The sequence below is a fragment of the Rhipicephalus microplus genome, chromosome X (assembly GCF_043290135.1).
Source record: "Rhipicephalus microplus isolate Deutch F79 chromosome X, USDA_Rmic, whole genome shotgun sequence".
Classification (NCBI taxonomy): domain Eukaryota; kingdom Metazoa; phylum Arthropoda; class Arachnida; order Ixodida; family Ixodidae; genus Rhipicephalus; species Rhipicephalus microplus.
Window position 1 is genome coordinate 492,777,092 of NC_134710.1, and position 26,540 is coordinate 492,803,631.

A 26,540-nucleotide genomic window follows, 5' to 3' on the forward strand; every position below is an offset into this window, starting at 1 on the left:
TACATGTTGAAATATGCAGGGTAGAAATTAAATATTTGCTCGCATGCCGGTAGAACGAGAGCTCACGACTTATGGCCACTACCCAGAATTTATGCAAGAGTATGTGAGAACGTAAATTGCTAACAGGAGAACCTACTCATGAGAAGAAAAGTTCTCATATAAGTGAATGCACAAGGGAAATTGTGCAAGTCTGCCCCACTTACTCCATGCCTAGGTTGAGTTGTTTTAACACGTAAAACGACAACAACATCGGCAAAGTAAAACCATGCGCCGTCGTGGAAGACAAAACTTGTGTACGTACTGGAACCTAGCAAAGAACTTCCTGCGGGATACCTAAAAAATTAGCAGCGCCTTTTGTGATTGAAAAAAAAATCGCAAAGTGCGTGTAAAGATTGTATCGGGCTGAACATGAGCAGAGAGGCTGTAATATATGAGCTTGCGACATACCACTAGTCCTTCAGCAAATATACTTCAGCCTGTTTGACATTGCCTCAGATTGCCTTTGAACCATCCAGGCACAGAATCATAGGCAGTGTTTATTTGACGTAAAAGTAAACAATACATGACGAAATTCTTTCTGAACAAATGTCCATGAAAATATACTTTGAGTTTAGGTCGTATGAAGAAAATATCCTGAAACAAGATAATGCTTCAATGAATCGTAATGCAATCGCGAGTTCTATTAAAAATTGGTATAATCTTCGTAACTGCGTCATATACTGGCTAACCTTGACAGGTTAATAAGGACAAATATTAAAATATACTTTGCTGAATATTGTTGTGACTAGTATCTAGAATACTGCAGCTGGCAATGAGGGGCATGTTTCATATATTGTTAAACTCAAAAACAAACAATTAAGTAGTGACGAATTAGCATAACGTTCTAAACGCAAGCAATAAATTTGTGCATGACCTACGTTTACCTTGTCTCACAGGGACGTGTCAAGTAGCAACCACAATACCAGTCTCCACAATCATATGACTCATGTAGTAACGCACGTGTCTGGACACTTGATCGTATGGATTAATGGATGGATGGATGTATCCAGCTGTGCCCTTTAGATCGCGCGGTGGCTCATGCCAACTAGCTATAAAGCTAAGTACTATCACTGTGTGTTTAAGGATTGCATTTCACTTGCGCCTCGTTTGTAGCCACCAACCAGTTAGCTTCTTCCTGGTTATTTTTACCAGTTTAAAGTCTACTTTCTTTCACGGTCTCTAAACCCCAATGTTTTGAAAAATTCGGTGCCATTATCTTCGACTATAGGTTGGAGCCTTTTACAGAACATAATCAAATGTTAAGTCGTTTTCTCCTCTTCTTCACACGCACTACATACCGTGTCTGTGCCTTCGTATTTTGCTCGATACGTCTTAGTCCACAATAATCCTGTTCTAGCCTCGAAGAGCAGAGAAATACCCCGGACGTTATCATTGATTTTTGCCTTAGCAATTTACTGCTTGAAGATGCACTAGTTCTCCAGTGATAATTTCGTAAGTATTCCCATCTTCCACATGTCCCTCTCTGTTTCCTTCGCCTTCTTCTTAACCGATGTTTCTTTTTGGCTTGGTATTCTGCTGTTGTCTGAATACTTGCTTTACAATTTTCGGGTTCGTCACCTTTGTTTAGTATCGACAGTCTTTATGTACAAGTAGCTGAAAACTTTCCTAGCCTGACGCTCCTCTCCCATTTTCTCAATTGCTTCTCGAATTCTATCTTGCTGCTAGCTTCCCTGCACTCAAACGATGTCCACCCAATGTCTACCCGTACCCCCCGAATTGGGGTATTCCCGTGTGCACCCGAGGCAAGTCTACCTATGCCAAGTTGTTTAAATTCAAATTTTGCTTGAACTTCTGATTTCATTCACAAGACCGCGTTGCCGAACGTCAAACTGGGAACCATGGCACCTTTCCAGATCCCTCTCGCCACCTCACACCTATTGTAGTTCCACAGTGCTCTATTTTTCATTACAGCTGCATTCCTGGTGCCCTTAGTCATTACGTATCGTTCGTGCTCCCATATATACTCAGCCCCGTTATTTATCGATACGCCCAAGTATTTCTTATTATCCACTATTTTTAGCGTGACTTCCTGTATCTTTTCTCACTGCTTTTGTTATCATTAAAAGCCATGATTGCCAATTTTTCTCTGCTGAACTTCAAATTTAACCTATATCCCGCATTACCACAGATGTCTATCAATCCCTGCAGATCTTCCTTGTTGTCGGCTAATAATATTATATCTTCTGCATACATCCATGCTGGTAATGACTATTCAATGTGTTTTTCTTGCTTGGCAAAAGAAAGGCTGAAGTCGAGTCAACTCCCCTCTAATTTGACTTCAAGTCCCTGGAGATAAAGCATGAAATACAAAGGGGACAAGGAACATCCTTGTCGAAGCCCGCGTTCTATCTCTATAGGTTCAGATACCTGTTCTTTCCATTTGATAACTACCCATTTACTTTTATAGATATACTTTAGACAATCAGGTATTGAATATTCCACATCTAGAGTGTATAGTATTCTACACAAATCTTAAGAATCACACTATCGTAAGCTCCCTTGATATCTAGAAATGCTAGCCACAGGGGCCAGTGTTCTTTTTTCTCTATTTCAAATCACAACATCAATAAAAACAGATTGTCCTCCAACGTCCTTCGTTTACGGATTTTGTAGTTCTCCCAGCAACCCCTCATTCTCTACCCATGCCTGTAGTCTTTCCTTTACTATCTGCATCGCCAGCCTGTGAACGACTAGTGTCACTGTTATAGGACGGTAGTTGTTTATATCGGCTTTGTCCCCTTTCCTTTAAAGATCGCGCTCATACAGCTTAGTTTCCACCGATAGGGAGCTTCACCATCCAATATTGCTTAGCTCACTGCCCCTCTTATGTTTGCTTAGAGTTTGGTCCTAGTTTGTTTATTAGCATGATTGGGACTTCTTAAGGGCCTGTTGATGTGCTAGTAGGAACTGTTTTCTCTGCCCTTTCCCACTCTCAATTTCCCAGCGGAGCAACTGAGCTAATTGGTCGACCCTCCTCTGGTGCGGTGCATGCAGCGCTTTCTTGGTGTTTAAATTTTTCTGTCATCATTGGTTTTGTGAATTCATTTCCTCATCCCCCTTTTATCTGAACCCTTGAACTGAAGTTATGATCCTCTGTAATATATTTGTCTTATTTCTCGCAGAATTGAGATGGTTCGAAAACTTTGCAGCTGTCTTTTTATCCTTTTTGTTTATGGCCACCATCCATTGGGCCCCCTTTCTTTTAATCTTTTCATTGATCAAATTGAATGCTTTTCTTTTGCTACTTAAAAAGCTATCCCGTTTATTTTGACATCATCTTCTGGTACACCCCTCTGTTTAGCATACATGTATTCCCTGGAGGCTTCCTGACGTCTTATTATGGCTCCCTTAACTTCCTCATCCAAACAGCTCTCCGCTTTCTGTCTGATTTTTCCGATTAATTTGACTCGTACCTTAGCAAGCTTCAACTCAAACAATCGAGTTTAATTTGTGTACGTCTACTTTGTTTTATTATCCTCGGTGATTATTTCCTCAACCTCTTTAGTTGCTATTTCAGTTTGCCTTTCTGAATAAATATTACGGTGTGGTTACTTGTAATGCCACCTTTCCAATTTCATTTCTCTTCTAAAACTCAGCTTGATAAGTTTGTGATCATCACCTAAGCTTCTGCACCCATAGTCATCAATCTTCATCACTTTTAGCCGATTACACATTCTTTGTGACAATATTGCGTAATCTATCGTAGACTGCAGCCTTCGCACCTCCCATGTTATCAGCATTCGCAATTCTCAGTGCTGTTTCAAATGACTAAATCATGCCTTTCACAACTATACATTAGCAATCTGCCTGTTGGGGCAGTATATACATCCATATCGTCTATGTGCGCATTCATATCTCTTAATATAATTGCCTCACACTCTTCTTCTAGTTCGTCAATCTCATTGTCTATGCACTGAACCATTTGTTGATTTTTTTTTCTGGCTTTTTCCTCTGTTCACAAGTATACAAAACCCAGGATCGTCATTTGCCCTGCCACTTTCTCTTTTAGCCATAAACGTTCCTTGCACTCCTGCTTGATCATTTGCAAGTCTGCACTGTTATGAATGAACGCCCCAATACCACCCCCCTTTCTGCTGCCTTATGTTTTATTACAATATTCACACGCGAAAGTCAGGATAATTAGGAGGCTGTTCTATGTCCCTAAGATGTGTTTCTACAAAACCATATGCCATTGGCCTCTCCTCCCTCAGCTGTACTTCTATCTCTGCCCACTTCAGCCCATTCCTGCCACCCTGCATGTAGTATACCCTACGTGTGAATTGGCTTGGCCCTCGCAGCCACGTTCATTTTCCCAAGACTCTATGTGTGTTAGGTATCGGTGGCACTTTGGAATCGTATGTGTCTATACCACCTGTCAAAGAATCCTCTCGTTTTTTTCCTCGTTACTAGCTATCCTGCACCCCAAAGGGCCCGCAGGCCACCCTAAAAAGCCACTGCGCGTCCTGTAAGTCACCAACCCACCTCATTATCTAGCCTTCTATCAAAATGAATTCTTAAGAGAGTGGAACCACTACCACCCACTTGTGTCTTGTCAATGTGCACCGCTGTTTCCCGCCGAATCCGAGAGTAAATGTATGGCCTAAGGAGAGCCGATGCAGCCCCTCTGCTTTCACCATCACGCTGTAAGAAACACTGCGTTTTTTCCAGCAGTGCTACGTCAAACCAACCACATTATGATTGTGGTCCGAAAAACTTCCATCAGCCGCGGAAGCTCTCTCACAATTTTTGAAGTGTGAATAGAAAGTTTTACGGCGAATTCCATTCAGAGAGCAGGAGTGGACGGGCATGGCTCTGAGGAGTGTGGGGCAGATCACTGAGAGCAGAGCCACTCAACTTGCCACTGAAACGCACCGCGCGCTCGGAGGGCAGGTGAGACGGTGGCGAATAGAGAGGCCATGCAACCGGTACATTCCAAGTCTCGGGGTGTTCTTTGGTGGGCAGCAGCAAAATACGCACGAAATTGGTCAGCCACATATTCTTCATTATGTAATACTTAGTATGCTTGTGCATTGACTCATTCGGGTATTCTCGTTCAATCGGGGGGTGCCACTGTCTCGGCAGCCGAGTTAGTCGACCTCTACATGGGCTCCGTACGTTTTCACGCGCATCCCCAGAAATTCTCATGTTAGCGAATTCACACCGATTTCAGCGGACTCCGGACGTCTCCAGGAATCTCCGGAAACCTACTTCGACGTAAGCCGACCCGTTTCAAGTCTTTTTCGGCAAGTTTTCTATCCCGTTGCGCCGCCGGCCAGTAAAGCCTAACGCACCGTGTTGCGCTCGTTATCTCTTGACGTGGCCTCGCCACCCGCTTCGCTGGGCATCGAGCACGCTTGCGCGCTGCCAGTGTGCCATGAAGGGAATCATCCCGGGCACGCAAATTACGCTGAATGAATTTGAAGCCAGTGAATGGCTTACGCTAGTGAACAAGAGCTGTGAAGCGCGTACATCAACAGGGATCGCCATCCTCTCGGCTTCCGACACCCAGGACGGATGACCTTCCTCCCATTAACCTCAAGTGTCAGGAATGATGATGTCAGAGCGACCGAGCGTTCGCTCACACTACGCCAACGTGGGCGGCAACTAGCCCTCAATTCGGTGGCTTTTAAGCAGCCTCGGCTGCCCAACAATGCCCTCAGGCTCATCGTCTGCCCCAGGGGAAGACTCCTACTCTCTAAGATTACCAACTTTCAACTGTTCGAAGTGGTCTGCGCTGCAGAAAACTTCCCCAAGGCCTCAAATTGCGGTGAAGACCTCATTGAAGTAAACCCAAAGAGAACACATTCCGCTATTGTACCCCGGCCATCGAACGAGCTGAATGGGTACTGCGACCTAAGGAGTTGGTGATTGACACCCGCCAATACAAAATTTTGGTGTGTTGTGCACTCGATAATAGTCAATGACCCGGTGTGATCCGAGGTATTGACCTCCGTCCAGATGGCCAAGGTAACCAAGAAGAATTACAAGATCCTCGTAACCCTGCCATCGCTGACTTTCACCGTCTGGGAAATACCACCACCATGCTGTTGACCTTCAAGGAACCTCGTGTCCCCACGTGGATATACCTCTGCAACGCTCGCCACCGTTGCAACCTGCAAAAGAAGTTCGAAATGTGTTACCGGTGCAGTGAACTAGGCCACAGAGCTGATGTGTGTGCCAGTACAGTGGTCAAGTGTCGGGGCTGCGCCATCGCCAACCCACTCAGTGATCACGAATGCGTTCTTACGTGCCGCCTTTGCGGAAAACAGCATGTTACAGGAGACAGCGGTTGTAAGGAAATCTACAGGACCCTGTATATCATAAAACGGCGCCAAAGGGAGGCCCTTCGGCAGGAGGAGAACTCCAAGCCACAAGATCAAGCGACTCAACGTCGGGCTCCCAAACGCTCGAGTCACTGGGACCATCACCGGTCTGGTAGTACCCAGCGCAAGCATAGGGACCGCTCTTCCTCTATCCCACCACTTGGGGCTGACTCTTCCCACAAGTCACCACGTCCATAGTCAAGCTCGAAGGCGCCTATTCCTGCTACTACTTCGCCAAGTCTACCGGCAGGGAAGCTACATAGACCTGCTGTACACGAAACTCCTGTGGTGGTGCCGGTGAGTATGCAGGGAGGGACTCCCAACACTACACTTGAGTAAGCCATTACTTACCTCACTGGTGTAGTCACACAGCTTATGCTCAGAGTTACAACAATAGAACAGCGCGTAGCATCTGGTGCTTTTTCACATCCACCTACCATGACAGAAACAACCACATCCACCCCCATGGACACTGACCCATCAGCAAGCACAGCCACAAAACGAAAGGCCTACGAGGTGGTCGGTACACAACCAGGCGACACGAAGACCCGAATTGAGCACCTTACGTGAGCTTTGACTATGAGTGGAACACGCACAGACCAACGTTTTGCGGCTCTGGAAAGCACCATGGAGAAATATTTTCAACCACTCACAGTGCAGTTCACCCAGCAACTCGACTCGTAGAGTATAGCATTAGACGCTCGGTGCAAATATTACGACGCTGCCCTAGGTCCTACCTCTTCTTCGGTCCCAGGCGGCACAAACTTTCATCCTAACCATGGCGGGCCGCTCGCGTAACACCACCATCTGGCAGTGGAACGGCCGGGGCTTCGCACGTAAGCGTCCCGTGCTTCAGCAGTTACTTGCCTCCCGTGATAGTCCAGAAATTATAGCGCTTCAAGAGGGTCGCTACGCTCACTTAGCCGGATACAAGACATACACGTCGGGGCGCGTTAACTCCCACGTGGCAACATTAGTTGAACGCAACTTGAATGTCATCCCCCATGATAACGGCTCTAATTTCCCTGATCATGTATTTTTAGAAATTCTGCCCCACTCTTCTCGTAAAACTGGTCACTGTTTATTTGTGCTTAATGTCTACAGCCCACATCGGGGCCGCCAGGCCTATTTGAGCCCTGTGTTTCTCCACATTCGGCAACTACCCCAGCACCAGCCACATATTATATTGGGGGACTTCAATGCTCCCCACTCATCATGGGGCTATCACTTCGACTCCCCCAAAGGCCGTTCTCTATGGGACGAGGGGCACTCGCTACACCTGAATCTTCTAACTGACTCAGCACATCCCACGCATAGAGGGGAGGAGTGGCGCGTGGCACCACACTAGAACTCACCTTTCTGGGGCCTGGAGTAAATTCCACCTGGGGCAATTCACAAGAAACTTTCGACAGTCGCCATTAGGTTCTAGAAATAATCATCGAGGAGTCCACACGTTAGCGTTTTCGTTTAGCCAGACTGATTGACTGAGACCACTTTCGCACCAAGTGCCAAGAATCTGGAACCTGGCAGCGTAATAAAGATATTTTTCTACATGGTCCGCTACCCTTCTCCAGCATGTCGCGGACGCCACAACGGACGTCGAAGTCGAGAAAATGGTGCCTAGCTGTGACTGATACTACACCAAACTTTGGGCGCGGAAACGCAAACTTGAGACCCTTCTGCAGGCCCGAAAATAGGATAAAGGCATCCACCATCGGCTGGCTTGAGTGCTGTTAGGAATTTGCTCTGTCGCAATGGTAGCGGTGGCGAAGAGCGGCGAGCTGTCGAGCGGACTTCGCTGAAGCCTTAGCCCGAAGGCGAAACAGGGAGGCAATCCGTTTTGAAAACAGCAACAAAAGGGAGCGTTTACTGTAGCAGGTTGTCGTTTGTACAGAGCCGGCCAGCACGACAACGTCGGCTGGGGCAAAATCCCTCTAACATCGGGCCGGCACGGCCTTAAATAGCGTTTTGGGACTTTTCTGCGAGACCAGTTCCTCGGAACGGCACAGTGGCTCGGCTGAGGAGACGCAGCCATACCCGGAACTGCAAGGTGGTTCGGCGGAGGAAGCGATGTGATCCCCGGAACTGCACGGTTCTTCTGCGCGGAAGGCGGCGCTGGGAGGGTGGAGTCAGTTCGTCGGAACAGCGCTCGATCTCGTGAGACGTGCTCCCGAACGAGGAACATGTCTGTGGCACAACAGCACCCTCGCCGCCGGACAATGCATCCGCAGTTTTGAGCCGTCAGCACGGCTCGGAAGGAGGGATGCTAGTTAACCGTCGGTAGCCGTTCCGCTCTCTCCGCCCGTTGAGACTGTCATAGGCCTGCGGAGGTTCTCTGGAACGACGGAGTCGAACACAAAGCCGAACCACTCTGGCCAAAGCAAGCACCCTTAAAATGCTGATCAAATCGCCAGATCAGCAGAAACCAAATGTTTCCTCGAGATTACGCTGGGCTAACAAATAGCATCACGAGCAACAAATGTCGGGAGGAATACACAATGCGGACACACCTTTAGCTCAGTGTCAGTGCATGACACCGCTAAACCAAACAGAATTTGTTTTTGTTTTCAAGCGATTCTCAATTGTGATTTAGGCAGAGTCTGGACGATCGAAGCTTCTGAGGATTGCTCAATTTAGCGCCGAAACTACAATTTCGTACGCCAAGTAATCCTGAATCACGCACATTGGCGTCACCTGCAAGCATAAGATTGTCAAACTTGACAAAGTTCTTCCTCCTACAAGCTGTCACTTCAATGGGCTTAGCCAATTATCATCAAAACAAGAGAAACATGCTTGAAAAGTTAGACAATAAGAATGAAAATTATGAAATAAGAATGAAACTTGCGTGCATTATTCAAAACAAAGTTAACCTACATTAACGTGCATAATAACGCGTAATGCAAAACATAGAAGGCATCTTAAACAGGGGCTTTTAGTATGCCTTCTCTGTTAAAATATAACACACTAACTGTTAGCTTTCGAAATATTATGAAAAGAAAATTATTCAAACAAACATGAATATCTGCTTCTCCGATGACAAGGAAAGTAAAACTTACAAAAATTTAGACTCATTCCTTGCTCATTGGCAGACGACAAAACTAGAAAAAGTTATTCTCAAAACTAAACACAAAGTAGACTCTTGGTATTGGCAAGGCAGCACTCTCTCAGACGAATTCTGGGGAGTCGCGCACTCCACAGCTTTCGAGGGTTGCGGTCTGGACAATGGGACGACGAACCAACTTGTTCGCCGAACTTAGTAGCACCGACTTTTGACGTACACCCACTTAACTCGAAGAAAGGGGCATCTGCACTGCGTCGTTTACCCCTCCGGTTCGACCAGTAACCCTCTCGCCACGGTGGGGAATGACAGCCTTTGTTACAGCTCAGGCGTATGCAACGCTCCTCCACGTGATTGACTCTACGCGGCATCGAAAAAGATGAGACCAGGCGATGATCTCGGCGTCCGAATTTCCCTGAAACTCGGTTTTTCTTGACGGACTTCCCGCCTGATCTCAATCTCCGTGATGGTCTGAGATGCAAACATTTCGCTGAGGACCCTTTCGCAGTCCTACGCCTAGCCTTAAGCCTGGCGTCTCGACTGATAACGCCAGGTCACTTAACAGCGGCTTTAGCGCGCTTGTCATCAGTCGTCTTCACCGCGTTACGCATACGCCGACGCATCTTTCTGTGCGAACTTCTCGCAATACTTGCAGTCTCGACACACTTACTCACAAGTGTGCTGCCTATAAATAGTACTGCTGAAACTCTAGACTGGTTAGCTAGGTTTTCCTCAGGCCCATTGCTAGCTGTGTCTGCCTGTGACAGAATGGGAGTCCCGATGCCTTTTAAGCTAACTATCTCGCCCGAAGGTTTCTCTTCAGTTTGTAAGGGTCTCTCCCTTTCCAAGATAGCTCTTGTTCCCAAGCCTTCGTAGTCGGCCTGATGCTCACTTTAACGCGATTCATCCTGATCGCGTGCGCTGCGCAGCGGCTCCATCTCTAGCGCTTTATCATACACCTTGGCGTCCTTAGCTATACGATGGACCTCGGCACCTAACTCCTCGCGCTGCACCTCAACGTCTAGCTCTGTCAGACACACTTCGGCATCCTGCACCTTGTGACGGGCCTCAACGTCAGATACCTTTCGACTTTCCTCAGCGCCCCGCTTTTTCTGACGCACTTCAGCGGCTTGCTTATAGCAACGAGCCTCGGCGTCTTGCGCTTTGCTTCTGTCCTTATCATCTAACACTTTCCAGTGAGCGACATCATCAAGCGCCACGTGACGGGCCTCAGCCTCTATCGTTTCACGTCGCGCCTCATCCTCAGGCTCTTTTCGGCAGGCGTCTACCTTTAGCGCCCTTCGACGCGCTTCAGCGCTGTCTCTATCACTCCGACTTTCCCAGTCAGCAGGACTCGGAAGAAAAAAATATCTTATCAAGGCATATCTAGCATGAATGAAGTCTCCTGCTTCCTCGAAGGGCAAGCAATTCAAAACATGCGCGATCTTGGGCGGCAACAACGTGGCGAGCTTCTCCACCAAAAGGTCGCAGCTAACACCCACATTACTGCAAACAACTTCAAAATCTTCAAGAAAATACGCGATGTTCTCGCCTGTCTGAAAGTTGTGGAGCTGGTGTTTCGCTCGCTCCCACTTAAGGGCTTGAATTTTAAGATCAAGCTCCCTCATTTTGAGAGCATGCTCTGTCCTTTTTCTGCTCTCCTCGGCTTGCCACTGTTCGTGACTTCTAGCTGCTCGCTCTTCGGCCTTTTGCTGTTCGTGCCTTTCACCTTCGAGCTCTTTGCGGCTTTTCTCGTCCTTCCATTGTTCGTGGCTTCTATCCTCTCGCTCTTCGGCCTTCTGCTTTTCCTCACAGACGAGCTCCCAAAACTCGTCAGCCTCCTCGGCCGTCACCTTCTCTGCCCGCATCACCTCGAGAATCGCTTCCCTTGTTTTAGCTGACCCGGTGGAAATCCCCATGGCTCGACAAATTTCGAGGAGGTCCTTCACAATGTACTGCTCCATCGCGATCTCGTTTCTCGTGATGCTCTGCCATTGATATTCACCGTACTCTAAAGCTAATCTCATGGTTTAAAGTACGTGAATAATAAATTATAACCAACAAAAAAACACAAAACACTCTCATAACATCTGCCTGTGCTAGAGAGGTCTGGCGAAATGAAAAGTAAACGTTGGGCACTCACCCAACCAAAGAAGCCGACGATGGTCCAACTCGTGGCTGCTGTCGAACAGTGTCAGGCCTTCATGGATCCGGTCCAACTTGCCAATCTTGAGATCTGGGGTTGCTTGTCCCAGCTTGCCTAACGATGAGAACAGAGTAGCATATCGCAGCGTAGCCAAACGCTATCACGGTGGTCGTCCTCGTGCTTGGAGATCCGATCCAACTTTTCAGCCGTTGAGATCGGGGTAGCTGGTCCCAGAGCAGCAAAACGTTGAGGCCAGGGGTAGCGTATCCCAGCGTATTCACACGCTAATATCAGGTCGGTTGTGCTCGAGCTTCCAGGGGTCCGATCCGGCGTGCCAAACGTAGGATAGCGTATCACAGTGTAGCCAAACGCTATCATGGCGGTCGTCCTCGTGCTTAGTGATCCTATCAGACTTGCCAAACGTAGGATATCGTATCCCGTAGCTGCCAACCACTGTTAGGAATTTGCTCTGTCGCGATGGTAGCGGTGGCGAAGAGCGGAGAGCCGTCGAGCGGACTTCGCTGAAGCCTTAGCCCGAAGGCGAAACAGGGAGGCAATCCGTTTTGAAAACAGCAACGAAAGGGAGCGTTTACTGTAGCAAGTTGTCGTTTGTACAGAGTCAGCCAGCACGACAACGTCGGCTGGGGCAAAATCCCTCTAAAATGGGGCTGGCACGGCCTTAAATAGCGTTTTGGGACTCTTCTGTGAGACCAGTTCCCCGGAACGGCACAGTGGCTCGACTGACGAGACGCAGCCATACCCGGAACTGCAAGGTGGTTCGGTGGAAGAAGCGACGTTATCCCCGGAACTGCACGGTTCTCCTGCGCGGAACGCGGCCCTGGGAGGGGGGAGTCAGTTCGTCGGAACAGCGCTCGATCTCGTGAGACGTGCTCCCGAACGAGGAACATGTCTGTGGCACAACAGTGCACACAAACCTTGAAAACTATGCTATAGAACTCACCCGTCAGAACTGGAATGGCATCTGTTCCCAAATGAATAAGGCTCCAAACTCTAAGAACACATGGCAACTCCTGTGTCACTTGCTGGATCATGATAGTGGTAAGCAGCAAGCTAAATATCAACGTGAACGTATATTGAGTGGATTTTCTGGCTCATGCGCTTCCCTACGTCAAGAGCTCAATAACACCTATCTCTGTCCTGGCCCCGCCAATCCTCTGCCTACATATGAGGGGGATGATAACCCGCTTTTTGATGGCCGTATAACTATAGCAGAGGTGCGGGCAGAACTAAACCGTCTCAAGACAAAGTCTGCAGCTGGTTCAGTTAGAGTCACCAATCGCATGCTCCGAATCCTGGACGATTCTTCTGTCCAAGCCCTCACGGGATATATGCAGCGATGTTGGGATCAAGGCACCGTACCCCAGAGCTGGAAACTTGCCAACCTCTTCCTGATTTCCAAACCGGGAAAAAGCCCCACGCTAGCAAATTTGCGTCCCATCTCCTTCACATACTGTGTAGGCAAATTGATGGAGCATGTTGTCCAGACCCGCTTTATTCGCTACTTGGACGAGCATCATTTACTTTCCGACACCATGTTCGGCTCACGCCGACACGTGGCGGCACCGAATATCATGCCCCTACTGAAACACCAGGCGCTCTACAACCGCACTGTAGAAACCCAAGTCACTGTTTGTCTTGATTTTTTTCAAAGTATTTGATAATGTACAGCACACTGCCACCTGGCAGATTTTACAGGCTTTGGAAGTGGGGAACAGGACGTATGCATAAAGGAAGGATTTCCCAACCAATCGCCAAGTGCAACTTGACATCGAAGAAGAAGAGCCTTCCACCATCTCCCCAGGCAGCCGTGGAACACCCCAAGGCTTTGTGCTATCGTCACTCCTTCTCAATGTTGCATTGTTAGGACATCGCAAACTTCTGACTGACATTCCAAATCTGCATCACACAATCTATGCAGATGACCTCACCCAGTGAGTTACAAGAGGTAGTGATGGCCAAATCTAAGAAACCCTACAAACAGCAATCGACCGCGTGGGCTATCTCTCTATGGTAGGCCTGTCCTGCTCGGCGACCGAATTTGAATACATTGTTATCAGATCACAAGGACGCAAACCCAAACAGGTGTCTTTCAATCTCCAAGTGCAGGGGATGCGAATTCCCCATAGAGAATACGTTTGCATCTTAGTATTGCACCTACAGGCCAAAGATGACAAGTCGACCACTCTTCGGCAAATCGACCAATCTGCCAACTATATTGCTCGCCTTCTCAAGCGCGTTGCCAACAAGAGTGCAGGCATGTGCGAATCCAACCTTCTTCGACTGGTTCAGGCATTTGTCTGCACACGCATTACCTACGTGGCTCCCTACCTCCGCCTTACGCGCACTGATCTTGATCGCCTCGATACTTCGATTCGCAAGGCATACATGACCACCTTAGGACTCCCGATGTTCACATCTACCTCCAAACTAACGGCCCTTCGGGTGTCGAACATGGTCGATGAGCTTATAGAAGCTGCCCTTACGTCCTAGTACCAACGGCTCTCACTCACGCATGCGGGCCGTGCTGTATTGCACCAAATTTGACTCCTCCCCATGCGGGCGGCCACCACTTACGAAGACGTACCGACAGATCAACGACTCAGTCTTCGTATTCCTCCAATTCCCAAGCACATGCACCCTGAACATCGTGCAGATCGTAGGGATGACTGAGCACGCCAACTACAGAAACGTCTCTCAAATCGTTCCGATGTGACGTACACGTACGCCTCGCGACACCCACATCGATCAACAATGGTGGCTGTCGCTCTGGCCCAACGCCGTAGGCGGAGCACGGCATGTAGTGTAATTCACCGATATAACAGTTGCCGAAGAGGTTACCATGGCTTTGGCAATGACCGACCCAATAACCAAGGTGATCGTAAGTGATTCCAAATTCGCCATCCGAAATTTCAATGCGGGCCGTATCTCTACACAGGCATACTCAATCATAAAGCATTACACCCCGCCTGTCTCCCCTCGTTTTCTTATCTGGGCCCCAGCTCATGAATCCTTTAGTGGAAATGCGCAGGCACACATTCTCTCCCGAGATCTCAACTGCCGGGTGGAGTTCCTTACGCCTTACACTTCTCATTCTTCGCCCTCCCAGGCCTGCGAAAAACTAACTCCTTTGGTCACTTACACAGACATTCTACAGCACTACAGACTAGGCCATCTCCGCTATCCTCCAGCTCACAAAAACTTCCCTCGACGTGATGCCGTCCTGTGGCGCAAGCTTCAGACAGGTGTCTTTCCCAACCACTGGCTTTATAGCAAGGTATACCCACACCTCGTGACACCAAACTGTAAATACTGCTCACAATCGGCCACCCTCTTACATATGGCATGGAAGTGCCCACAGTACGCTGGCGCTTCTCACACATAAGATACATGGGAGTACTTTCTGCATATCACTGACTCGGCACAGCAACGCCGGGTAATCTCACGCGTATTGGAGGCCGCGATGTCCCAAGGGATCCCCGCTGACCTTATCTAAGCAGCGTAACCGACCTCTCGGCTGGTCCCCTCTTTTGGGAGTAATGAAGTTTTGATCATCATCATCATCATCATCATCATCATCATCATGACTGATTAGCCCTTTCGGCCCTGGCGGTGTCAATTGACACCACCGCACAAAATTTGCCCTAGTATCTCAGAAACATAACCAATACTGCTCATTCTTGGGGGCATAGTTCTTCAATGATCCCCACTGCAATTGACACCAATATTGCGGCACGTTTGTGGAGGTAGCAGCCACAAAGACGAAGAAGCGTGACCAAGGTCTTCCGTGAAGCCGAGGCGCGTAACTTGAGGCGGGTAAGCACCATTTTCGGGACGACGTACCGAAGCTGTTTCAGTGAGTATTAGGCTGAAAAGTAAGACGTTGGTTTCCATTTTGTGTGCACCATTGATTGACAGAAAAAAATAAGCCACTTTTTTCATTTTCAAATCACAGGGCCCTAATTACCTAATTTGATGCCACGTTAATTAATCTGAAAATGCTTGTACCAGTGGCTCAATTTTTTGTTTGTGGTCTTCTGAGGTCCGAACTACTAGAAAAACGCACACAAAAAGTGTATCTGACTAAAATAAAAAATCCAGGGCTGAAAGGGTTAGGTAAACGTCAAGCTCTCATCGTAGCCATCCGTACAAAGCAGCGGGGTCAAACTACGCAAGGTTGCTGCCTTTGCCGCCGCGCTCGCCAGCTGAAAAAATGTTTTGTGGCTGTGACTTTGTAGGACCACGTGACTCGTCGAATTGCGCCTATTCCGCTTTCTAGAGGAAAGCACTGCAAACTGATCCTGGTTGCTCTCGGCGCAGCAAAAGCACTCTCGCTCCGCCAATGGATTACAGTGTGCCTGCACCTGTTTGACCACTGAAACAGGCTGGATCTGAAGAGAGCACTTTAGGTGTGCTCTTAGTGCTCCTGCCCTTCAAATGGAATCCGCCATTAGAGCCTTGTACCTCAAACTGCTTCGGTATGCACGCTTTTGCTTTTTTGTATGCTCCTTGTGCAGCTCGTTACCAGGCTGCTGGGGATCCGCGTCACTAATCTCTTAAAAAGAGAGAAAGAAGGCAGAGGTGAGACCATGTGGGAGACTAAAACGCTTTAGAAAGCTACCGCAGTGAGAGTAATACCCGATGGATTGGACATATTTTCTCGTTATCATAGCTCCTTAAAGGAACTGACTTTTCAAGAACATCTCACTTTCGAGTTTTGAGAAGGACCACTTCTCTTGCGCGAAGGTGCCGGGAATACCCAAAAAGTCAGGGACGAGAACAACGCTGTCTCATAAACAAAAATTGAAGGTTTCGTTGACGGCAACAATCCAGGTTTTATAAGCTCGTGTGATCTGTGCAATTCAGAATTTCGCCCTCACGCCGCGAAGAGTCTGCTAAAGGAGTGCTGACAGAAAAGTTTGAAGGCGAGATAACTTCTGGGAAATATATGTGTGAACACAAACGCATCCTCACCACCTACGAAATATTCATGGATAATATCGCATAGAACATGTGGAAAATCAATTTCGAAGTTAGTGACGCGCAACTGCTTGCGAAACACTACTGTGGTTTTTGTGTAACCAAACAACCATTACCTGTCCCACGAGTTTTCGCTAGCTGTCACGATTCCTGTGAGGGCTCTTTTTGAGCAAACCTTATCTTCGAAGAGAAGGTGCCGAATTGCACGGGCGTACAAAGGCTGATATCTTTGCATCAGAAGTGTATATATGGATCATCGCCCATATTTACAACTTGACAGAGTACCCAGAAAGCCTTCGTTGAAGTGTTGACAACGCGGTGCGCATTTGCACGCGGTTTTGTGTGCTGACGTATCCAACACAGCTCACTCAGTGTTTTATGAAACCGCAACTACGACTGCCCTCCATAAAACCCTCTACAAATAACTAACCGTCAAACGCTCAAGCAGACGTGCTTTTTATTCATGATAAATGTGCCGTAAGAAGAAACAATATTCAACATTTTTGTGTCAATGCCATGGTCGTCGGCATGATGTTCCCACGAAGAATGGTCCACCCGTCGAAACCATTGGAAATAAAATTATCGCAATCGCCAAGTTTTGACACTTCTCTTCCCATCTTTCCAATTACGTGTGGATCACTGGAAAAACTTCTTCATTATATATATATAAATATATATATATATATATATATATATATATATATATATATAGGGGAAAGAAGTGTATACCTAAGGGCTCGTTTTTCCGTGTTTTAACACAATATTGTTGAGATGATCTAACAGACAGTAATGCCAAGGAATATAGAGGGGAAGTTATTAGAACCAATGGAATGTAAATAAGAAGAAAAAAACGTGGACGAAAAAATAACCAGCCGTGAGCAGGAATCAAAACTACGACCTTCGAATAACGCATTCGATGCTCTAACCACTGAGCTATCACAGCGGCCTTCCCTCCTTCCCTCCATCTGGAGGGTCATTTGCTGAATGCGAAGGTCCAATTGACGAACCTCTCGTAGCGGAGTCTGTCGGGACCTTTTGGAAGCAACCTTGTTGCAATAGTCCTGCCTCACTCGCTCGAGGGGCGATGGTGGCTTCTGAGGGGAAGCACAACTTGTTGTTTGGCCAGTCACCAGTGCTGTGTCAGACGACTCGCGCACAACGGTAGGCCTCTTTGCGTGATGCTTAGGTGGATCAGTGGGCACACTGTCCAACCAGGAGTGGGACATTGCGCTCGATGGCTTGTAACAAATGTGCCGAATATGGCTCGCCATGAGAGAAACATCTTCAAAATTAGGATGCAAGCCATCAGCGGCCAGTACGCGGTGCGAAGGCAACTATTCGAAGCCGTGATCCAGTAAAGATACCAGTCGAGAGCGGCGACACAAATTCTTTAGCAGAGCGTTAAAATAACACGCTTCATGGTTGAAGCAACGCACGAAAGTTTCACTGGGGTGCCATCGTCGGCGGTTTCTGGTCCTTGGTAGGATGAGGGTGGCGTGGATCAAGGTAACTTCGGGTCGTTCTTTGGCAATATGGTTGATAACTTTACAGTAGCTGTCGAAAGCTTCCTGTGCTGAGGCTCGAAGTAGGTCGTTGGTACCTACGTGTAGGAGGATTTTAGTGGTGTTACGAAGCACGAAATCTAATAGAGCTGGCACGTCAGTGATTAAGGCACCGTACTGGGACACAAATGCTGGAGTATCAGCCAGCGCTGGATCGAAGAACTGATGAATGTGCTTCGTATGAGAGTCTCCTACGACAGTCATAGATGGTAGATTCTTTGGGTACCTCAAGTAAATGTGCTTCGACGTGGTCGGCTCCGGAGCCATTGTTTCAGTATACCAAAAACAAAAGTGATGCTGCGTCTGGGAAATATTATTCGTATAGGAAAGAAGACGCACGACGAAGTGATTTTATTGATGTTTCGGCCGTGGGTCCGGCCTTCATCAGAATACAGTTTATGGCACGAGTGCTGTTTATATACATGTGCATATCAGTAAGATACAAATATGAAACCCGGCATGAAAGGAGATATATGGGCGTTTATTTATATATATATATATATATATATATATATTCACAAAGACTAACTGGCCCATTGAATTATTACTCCCACTACTATATATATAGATGGTATATATATATATATATATATATATATATATATATATATATATATATACAAGTCACACAATATGAAGGGCACCTAATCTACGAGTAAAAAGATATTGCTTCCATGCGCGAGCACGTGGCAAGCATGTTTTTAAAAATAAAAGATAAAACGCATAAAAGATAAAGCACATAACATCCTCAAGGTTCCTTTTTGGTCACGCTAGACGTAGCGTCTTTATACACCAACATTTCACATGTAGACGGAATAGCGGCAGTCGCCAGGTCCTATGAAGCAGCCTCACCGGGTAAATTTATCGACAGCAACACATTAGCAGTATTGCTCGGGCTCATTTTAGAGCAAAATAGCTTTCAATTTGAAGGGCAACAGTATGTCCAAGTTAGCGGCACGTCAATAGGTCCGCGTATTGGACCCAACTACGCCAATATATTCATGGGCCAGCTTGAAAGTGAATTTTCGCCAACCCGCGCGCAGAAAACATTTTATTATAAACGTTACAATATTACATTTTTCTTATTTGGCCGCATGGTGAACAGGAGTTGCATTCCTCTATATCTGACTTTAATGATGCCCATCCATCATTACCATTTTCTCATACCTATTCCACATCAGTGCTTAGTTTTCTTGATGTAAACATTTCGAATGTAAATGATAAGCTATCCACTGCTCTATACAGGAAGCCTACAGACCGGCACAGTATTTGCATTTCGACAGTAGCCACTTGAAACATTGAAAAAGTAGCATCCCTTACAGTCAGGCCTTACGCTTTAAAAGAATCTGCCCAGAGAAATCGGAGTTTCTAAAAAATTGCAGAACACTAAAGGATGCTCTAGTCAAACAAAAATACCCGCCGCGATTAATTGATGATGCAATAAAACGTGCCGACATGCATGATCGTAGAACGCTGTTATGTGCTGCTAAAAGCTCGACTCCCTCACCACAGACAAACTTAGGCCTTACCTATTCTGTGTCAGTTCCGCGTGTTTCGGATGTGCTGAGAAAGCACCACAATATTCTAATGCAAAGTGAACGCTTAAGAAACATTTTCACCGAACCACCTAAAGCAGTGTATCGCAAAGCTAAAACTATTCGAGACATACTCTCATCGTCATCATCGTCGAAAGCAGACAGTCCTGACACGATCAGGGGCCATCCCTGCCAAAAACCGCGATGCAAAGTATGCCCTTACATGCGCACATGCCAACAGGTCACCAGTACTGGTTCCAACTTTTTCTTAAAGATCAAAGGTAATCTTGACTGCGATTCTAAGAACATGATATACATGATAGAATGTGCGCTATGTGAAATACAGTGTATTGGTCAAACAGAAGGGACTTTTAGACTGCGTTTTAACAACCATAAATCTCATGCTAACACCTTGCCTCACTTGCCCATTTCAAGACACGTGCACCTCCCTGGCCACTTTTTTGAAAATGTACAGGTCACATTACTAGAATCTGGTTTCCGCACAAATTATGATTGAGAAGCCCGTGAATCATTCCTCATCTATAAGTTCAACGCCGTCGCATCTGGTCTGAATGAAAACGTAGGAAAACTTAGTTGCCTATCTGCGTAACCTGTATCACCCTGTCCATCTTTATCAACCTTGCTCAGCAAGTCGCACTACGTTGTCTGTATCCGTTGATTACGTAGCAGCTTTGTAACGTCTTTGTCATTTTTATTAGTATTTTATAGTTTTTTTCTTTTTTTCCTTGCTTTTACCGGACGGACTACTCTTCATGTTATGTGCTTCATCTTTTATGCGTTTTATCTTTTCTATGTAAACAACGTGCTCGCCACGTGGTCGCGCATGGAAGCAATATCTTTTTACTCGTAGATTAGGTGCCCTTCATATTGTGTGACTTGCATATATATATATATATATATATATATATATATATATATATACACTTATATATATACATATATATATATATATATATATATATATATATTTATGTATATATATATACATATATATATATATATATATATATATATATATATATATATATATATATATATATATATATATATATATATATGAGATATAACAGACAGTAATGCCAAGGAATGTACAGGGGAAGTTATTAAAATCAATGGAATGTAAATAAGAAGAAAGAAAAGTGGATGAAAAAATTACCAACTGTGAGCAGGAATAAAACCTACGACCTTCGAATTACGCGTTCGATGCTCTAACCACTGATCTATCACAGCGGCCCTCCCTCCATCCACTTTTTTGGGTTTATCTGTGAATTTAGAAGTAGGAGCGACAGTCAGCGCCATCTATAAGCCAAACAACGAGTGTGAAAACACTCTTATGCGAATGTTTGGCGTCACGTAGCACGTGAACTTAATATGAGCGGGCAGCTGTATAATTGTCCCTCTTATACAACCTAAACACACCAAGTCTGCCAGTACGAGACCCTCGTTCAATGAAATAAGGGAAAGAAGTGTATACCTAAGGGCTCGTTTTTCCGTGTTTTAACACAATATCAATGAGATATAACAGACAGTAATGCCAAGGAATGTACAGGGGAAGTTATTAAAATCAATGGAATGTAAATAAGAAGAAAGAAAAGTGGATGAAAAAATTACCAAGTGTGAGCAGGAATCGAACCTACGACCTTCGAATTACGCGTTCGATGCTCTAACCACTGAGCTATCACAGCGGCCCTCCCTCCATCCACTTTTTTGGGTTTATCTGTGAATTTAGAAGTAGGAGCGACAGTCAGCGCCATCTATAAGCCAAACAACGAGTGTGAAAACACTCTTATGCGAATGTTTGGCGTCACGTAGCACGTGAACTTAATATGAGCGGGCAGCTGTATAATTGTCCCTCTTATACAACCTAAACACACCAAGTCTGCCAGTACGAGACCCTCGTTCAATGAAATAAGGGAAAGAAGTGTATACCTAAGGGCTCGTTTTTCCGTGTTTTAACACAATATTAATGAGATATAACAGACAGTAATGCCAAGGAATGTACAGGGGAAGTTATTAAAATCAATGGAATGTAAATAAGAAGAAAGAAAAGTGGATGAAAAAATTACCAACTGTGAGCAGGAATCGAACCTACGACCTTCGAATTACGCGTTCGATGCTCTAACCACTGAGCTATCACAGCGGCCCTCCCTCCATCCAGTTTTTTGGGTTTATCTGTGAATTTAGAAGTAGGAGCGACAGTCAGCGCCATCTATAAGCCAAACAACGAGTGTGAAAACACTCTTATGCGAATGTTTGGCGTCACGTAGCACGTGAACTTAATATGAGCGGGCAGCTGTATAATTGTCCCTCTTATACAACCTAAACACACCAAGTCTGCCAGTACGAGACCCTCGTTCAATGAAATAAGGGAAAGAAGTGTATACCTAAGGGCTCGTTTTTCCGTGTTTTAACACAATATTAATGAGATATAACAGACAGTAATGCCAAGGAATGTACAGGGGAAGTTATTAAAATCAATGGAATGTAAATAAGAAGAAAGAAAAGTGGATGGAAAAATTACCAACTGTGAGCAGGAATCGAACTTACGACCTTCGAATTACGCGTTCGATGCTCTAACCACTGAGCTATCACAGCGGCCCTCCCTCCATCCACTTTTTTGGGTTTATCTGTGAATTTAGAAGTAGGAGCGACAGTCAGCGCCATCTATAAGCCAAACAACGAGTGTGAAAACGCTCTTATGCGAATGTTTGGCGTCACGTAGCACGTGAACTTAATATGAGCGGGCAGCTGTATAATTGTCCCTCTTATACAACCTAAACACACCAAGTCTGCCAGTACGAGACCCTCGTTCAATGAAATAAGGGAAAGAAGTGTATACCTAAGGGCTCGTTTTTCCGTGTTTTAACACAATATTAATGAGATATAACAGACAGTAATGCCAAGGAATGTACAGGGGAAGTTATTAAAATCAATGGAATGTAAATAAGAAGAAAGAAAAGTGGATGAAAAAATTACCAACTGTGAGCAGGAATCGAACCTACGACCTTCGAATTACGCGTTCGATGCTCTAACCACTGAGCTATCACAGCGGCCCTCCCTCCATCCACTTTTTTGGGTTTATCTGTGAATTTAGAAGTAGGAGCGACAGTCAGCGCCATCTATAAGCCAAACAACGAGTGTGAAAACACTCTTATGCGAATGTTTGGCGTCACGTAGCACGTGAACTTAATATGAGCGGGCAGCTGTATAATTGTCCCTCTTATACAACCTAAACACACCAAGTCTGCCAGTACGAGACCCTCGTTCAATGAAATAAGGGAAAGAAGTGTATACCTAAGGGCTCGTTTTTCCGTGTTTTAACACAATATTAATGAGATATAACAGACAGTAATGCCAAGGAATGTACAGGGGAAGTTATTAAAATCAATGGAATGTAAATAAGAAGAAAGAAAAGTGGATGAAAAAATTACCAACTGTGAGCAGGAATCGAACCTACGACCTTCGAATTACGCGTTCGATGCTCTAACCACTGAGCTATCACAGCGGCCCTCCCTCCATCCACTTTTTTGGGTTTATCTGTGAATTTAGAAGTAGGAGCGACAGTCAGCGCCATCTATAAGCCAAACAACGAGTGTGAAAACACTCTTATGCGAATGTTTGGCGTCACGTAGCACGTGAACTTAATATGAGCGGGCAGCTGTATAATTGTCCCTCTTATACAACCTAAACACACCAAGTCTGCCAGTACGAGACCCTCGTTCAATGAAATAAGGGAAAGAAGTGTATACCTAAGGGCTCGTTTTTCCGTGTTTTAACACAATATCAATGAGATATAACAGACAGTAATGCCAAGGAATGTACAGGGGAAGTTATTAAAATCAATGGAATGTAAATAAGAAGAAAGAAAAGTGGATGAAAAAATTACCAACTGTGAGCAGGAATCGAACCTACGACCTTCGAATTACGCGTTCGATGCTCTAACCACTGAGCTATCACAGCGGCCCTCCCTCCATCCAGTTTTTTGGGTTTATCTGTGAATTTAGAAGTAGGAGCGACAGTCAGCGCCATCTATAAGCCAAACAACGAGTGTGAAAACACTCTTATGCGAATGTTTGGCGTCACGTAGCACGTGAACTTAATATGAGCGGGCAGCTGTATAATTGTCCCTCTTATACAACCTAAACACACCAAGTCTGCCAGTACGAGACCCTCGTTCAATGAAATAAGGGAAAGAAGTGTATACCTAAGGGCTCGTTTTTCCGTGTTTTAACACAATATTAATGAGATATAACAGACAGTAATGCCAAGGAATGTACAGGGGAAGTTATTAAAATCAATGGAATGTAAATAGGAAGAAAGAAAAGTGGATGAAAAAATTACCAACTGTGAGCAGGAATCGAACCTACGACCTTCGAATTACGCGTTCGATGCTCTAACCACTGAGCTATCACAGCGGCCCTCCCTCCTTCCAATTTTTTGGGTTTATCTGTGAATTTAGAAGTAGGAGCGACAGTCAGCGCCATCTATAAGCCAAACAACGAGTGTGAAAACACTCTTATGCGAATGTTTGGCGTCACGTAGCACGTGAACTTAATATGAGCGGGCAGCTGTATAATTGTCCCTCTTATACAACCTAAACACACCAAGTCTGCCAGTACGAGACCCTCGTTCAATGAAATAAGGGAAAGAAGTGTATACCTAAGGGCTCGTTTTTCCGTGTTTTAACACAATATTAATGAGATATAACAGACAGTAATGCCAAGGAATGTACAGGGGAAGTTATTAAAATCAATGGAATGTAAATAAGAAGAAAGAAAAGTGGATGAAAAAATTACCAACTGTGAGCAGGAATCGAACCTACGACCTTCGAATAACGCGTTCGATGCTCTAACCACTGAGCTATCACAGCGGCCCTCCCTCCATCCACTTTTTTGGGTTTATCTGTGAATTTAGAAGTAGGAGCGACAGTCAGCGCCATCTATAAGCCAAACAACGAGTGTGAAAACACTCTTATGCGAATGTTTGGCGTCACGTAGCACGTGAACTTAATATGAGCGGGCAGCTGTATAATTGTCCCTCTTATACAACCTAAACACACCAAGTCTGCCAGTACGAGACCCTCGTTCAATGAAATAAGGGAAAGAAGTGTATACCTAAGGGCTCGTTTTTCCGTGTTTTAACACAATATAATGAGATATAACAGACAGTAATGCCAAGGAATGTACAGGGGAAGTTATTAAAATCAATGGAATGTAAATAAGAAGAAAGAAAACTGGATGAAAAAATTACCAACTGTGAGCAGGAATCGAACCTACGACCTTCGAATTACGCGTTCGATGCTCTAACCACTGAGCTATCACAGCGGCCCTCCCTCCATCCACTTTTTTGGGTTTATCTGTGAATTTAGAAGTAGGAGCGACAGTCAGCGCCATCTATAAGCCAAACAACGAGTGTGAAAACACTCTTATGCGAATGTTTGGCGTCACGTAGCACGTGAACTTAATATGAGCGGGCAGCTGTATAATTGTCCCTCTTATACAACCTAAACACACCAAGTCTGCCAGTACGAGACCCTCGTTCAATGAAATAAGGGAAAGAAGTGTATACCTAAGGGCTCGTTTTTCCGTGTTTTAACACAATATCAATGAGATATAACAGACAGTAATGCCAAGGAATGTACAGGGGAAGTTATTAAAATCAATGGAATGTAAATAAGAAGAAAGAAAAGTGGATGAAAAAATTACCAACTGTGAGCAGGAATCGAACCTACGACCTTCGAATTACGCGTTCGATGCTCTAACCACTGAGCTATCACAGCGGCCCTCCCTCCATCCAGTTTTTGGGTTTATCTGTGAATTTAGAAGTAGGAGCGACAGTCAGCGCCATCTATAAGCCAAACAACGAGTGTGAAAACACTCTTATGCGAATGTTTGGCGTCACGTAGCACGTGAACTTAATATGAGCGGGCAGCTGTATAATTGTCCCTCTTATACAACCTAAACACACCAAATCTGCCAGTACGAGACCCTCGTTCAATGAAATAAGGGAAAGAAGTGTATACCTAAGGGCTCGTTTTTCCGTGTTTTAACACAATATTAATGAGATATAACAGACAGTAATGCCAAGGAATGTACAGGGGAAGTTATTAAAATCAATGGAATGTAAATAAGAAGAAAGAAAAGTGGATGAAAATATTACCAACTGTGAGCAGGAATCGAACCTACGACCTTCGAATTACGCGTTCGATGCTTTAACCACTGAGCTATCACAGCGGCCCTCCCTCCATCCACTTTTTTGGGTTTATCTGTGAATTTAGAAGTAGGAGCGACAGTCAGCGCCATCTATAAGCCAAACAACGAGTGTGAAAACACTCTTATGCGAATGTTTGGCGTCACGTAGCACGTGAACTTAATATGAGTGGGCAGCTGTATAATTGTCCCTCTTATACAACCTAAACACACCAAGTCTGCCAGTACGAGACCCTCGTTCAATGAAATAAGGGAAAGAAGTGTATACCTAAGGGCTCGTTTTTCCGTGTTTTAACACAATATTAATGAGATATAACAGACAGTAATGCCAAGGAATGTACAGGGGAAGTTATTAAAATCAATGGAATGTAAATAAGAAGAAAGAAAAGTGGATGAAAAAATTACCAACTGTGAGCAGGAATCGAACCTACGACCTTCGAATTACGCGTTCGATGCTCTAACCACTGAGCTATCACAGCGGCCCTCCCTCCATCCACTTTTTTGGGTTTATCTGTGAATTTAGAAGTAGGAGCGACAGTCAGCGCCATCTATGCCAAACAACGAGTGTGAAAACACTCTTATGCGAATGTTTGGCGTCACGTAGCACGTGAACTTAATATGAGCGGGC

The 26,540-nt window shown here is 45.5% G+C and overlaps 2 protein-coding genes, 8 non-coding genes and 1 pseudogene across 14 annotated transcripts in view; 2 read left to right on the forward strand and 9 right to left on the reverse strand.

Moving 5' to 3' along the window:
• Window positions 1-26,540, forward strand: part of LOC119161647 (low choriolytic enzyme) — a 1,178,895-nt gene that overhangs the window by 768,053 nt on the left and 384,302 nt on the right. The gene's annotated exons all lie outside the window — the stretch shown is intronic.
• Window positions 1-26,540, reverse strand: part of LOC142776727 (uncharacterized) — a 239,037-nt gene that overhangs the window by 34,242 nt on the left and 178,255 nt on the right. The gene's annotated exons all lie outside the window — the stretch shown is intronic.
• On the forward strand, window positions 13,075-15,101 carry LOC119161649 (uncharacterized; annotated as a pseudogene).
• Window positions 21,771-21,843, reverse strand: TRNAT-CGU (transfer RNA threonine (anticodon CGU)). The gene has a single exon. It is a non-coding gene; the product is annotated as a tRNA-Thr (tRNA).
• On the reverse strand, window positions 22,681-22,753 carry TRNAT-CGU (transfer RNA threonine (anticodon CGU)). The gene has a single exon. It is a non-coding gene; the product is annotated as a tRNA-Thr (tRNA).
• On the reverse strand, window positions 23,136-23,208 carry TRNAT-CGU (transfer RNA threonine (anticodon CGU)). Its single transcript has one exon. It is a non-coding gene; the product is annotated as a tRNA-Thr (tRNA).
• TRNAT-CGU (transfer RNA threonine (anticodon CGU)) lies at window positions 23,591-23,663 on the reverse strand. Its single transcript has one exon. It is a non-coding gene; the product is annotated as a tRNA-Thr (tRNA).
• On the reverse strand, window positions 24,046-24,118 carry TRNAT-CGU (transfer RNA threonine (anticodon CGU)). Its single transcript has one exon. It is a non-coding gene; the product is annotated as a tRNA-Thr (tRNA).
• TRNAT-CGU (transfer RNA threonine (anticodon CGU)) lies at window positions 24,955-25,027 on the reverse strand. Its single transcript has one exon. It is a non-coding gene; the product is annotated as a tRNA-Thr (tRNA).
• On the reverse strand, window positions 25,410-25,482 carry TRNAT-CGU (transfer RNA threonine (anticodon CGU)). The gene has a single exon. It is a non-coding gene; the product is annotated as a tRNA-Thr (tRNA).
• Window positions 26,319-26,391, reverse strand: TRNAT-CGU (transfer RNA threonine (anticodon CGU)). Its single transcript has one exon. It is a non-coding gene; the product is annotated as a tRNA-Thr (tRNA).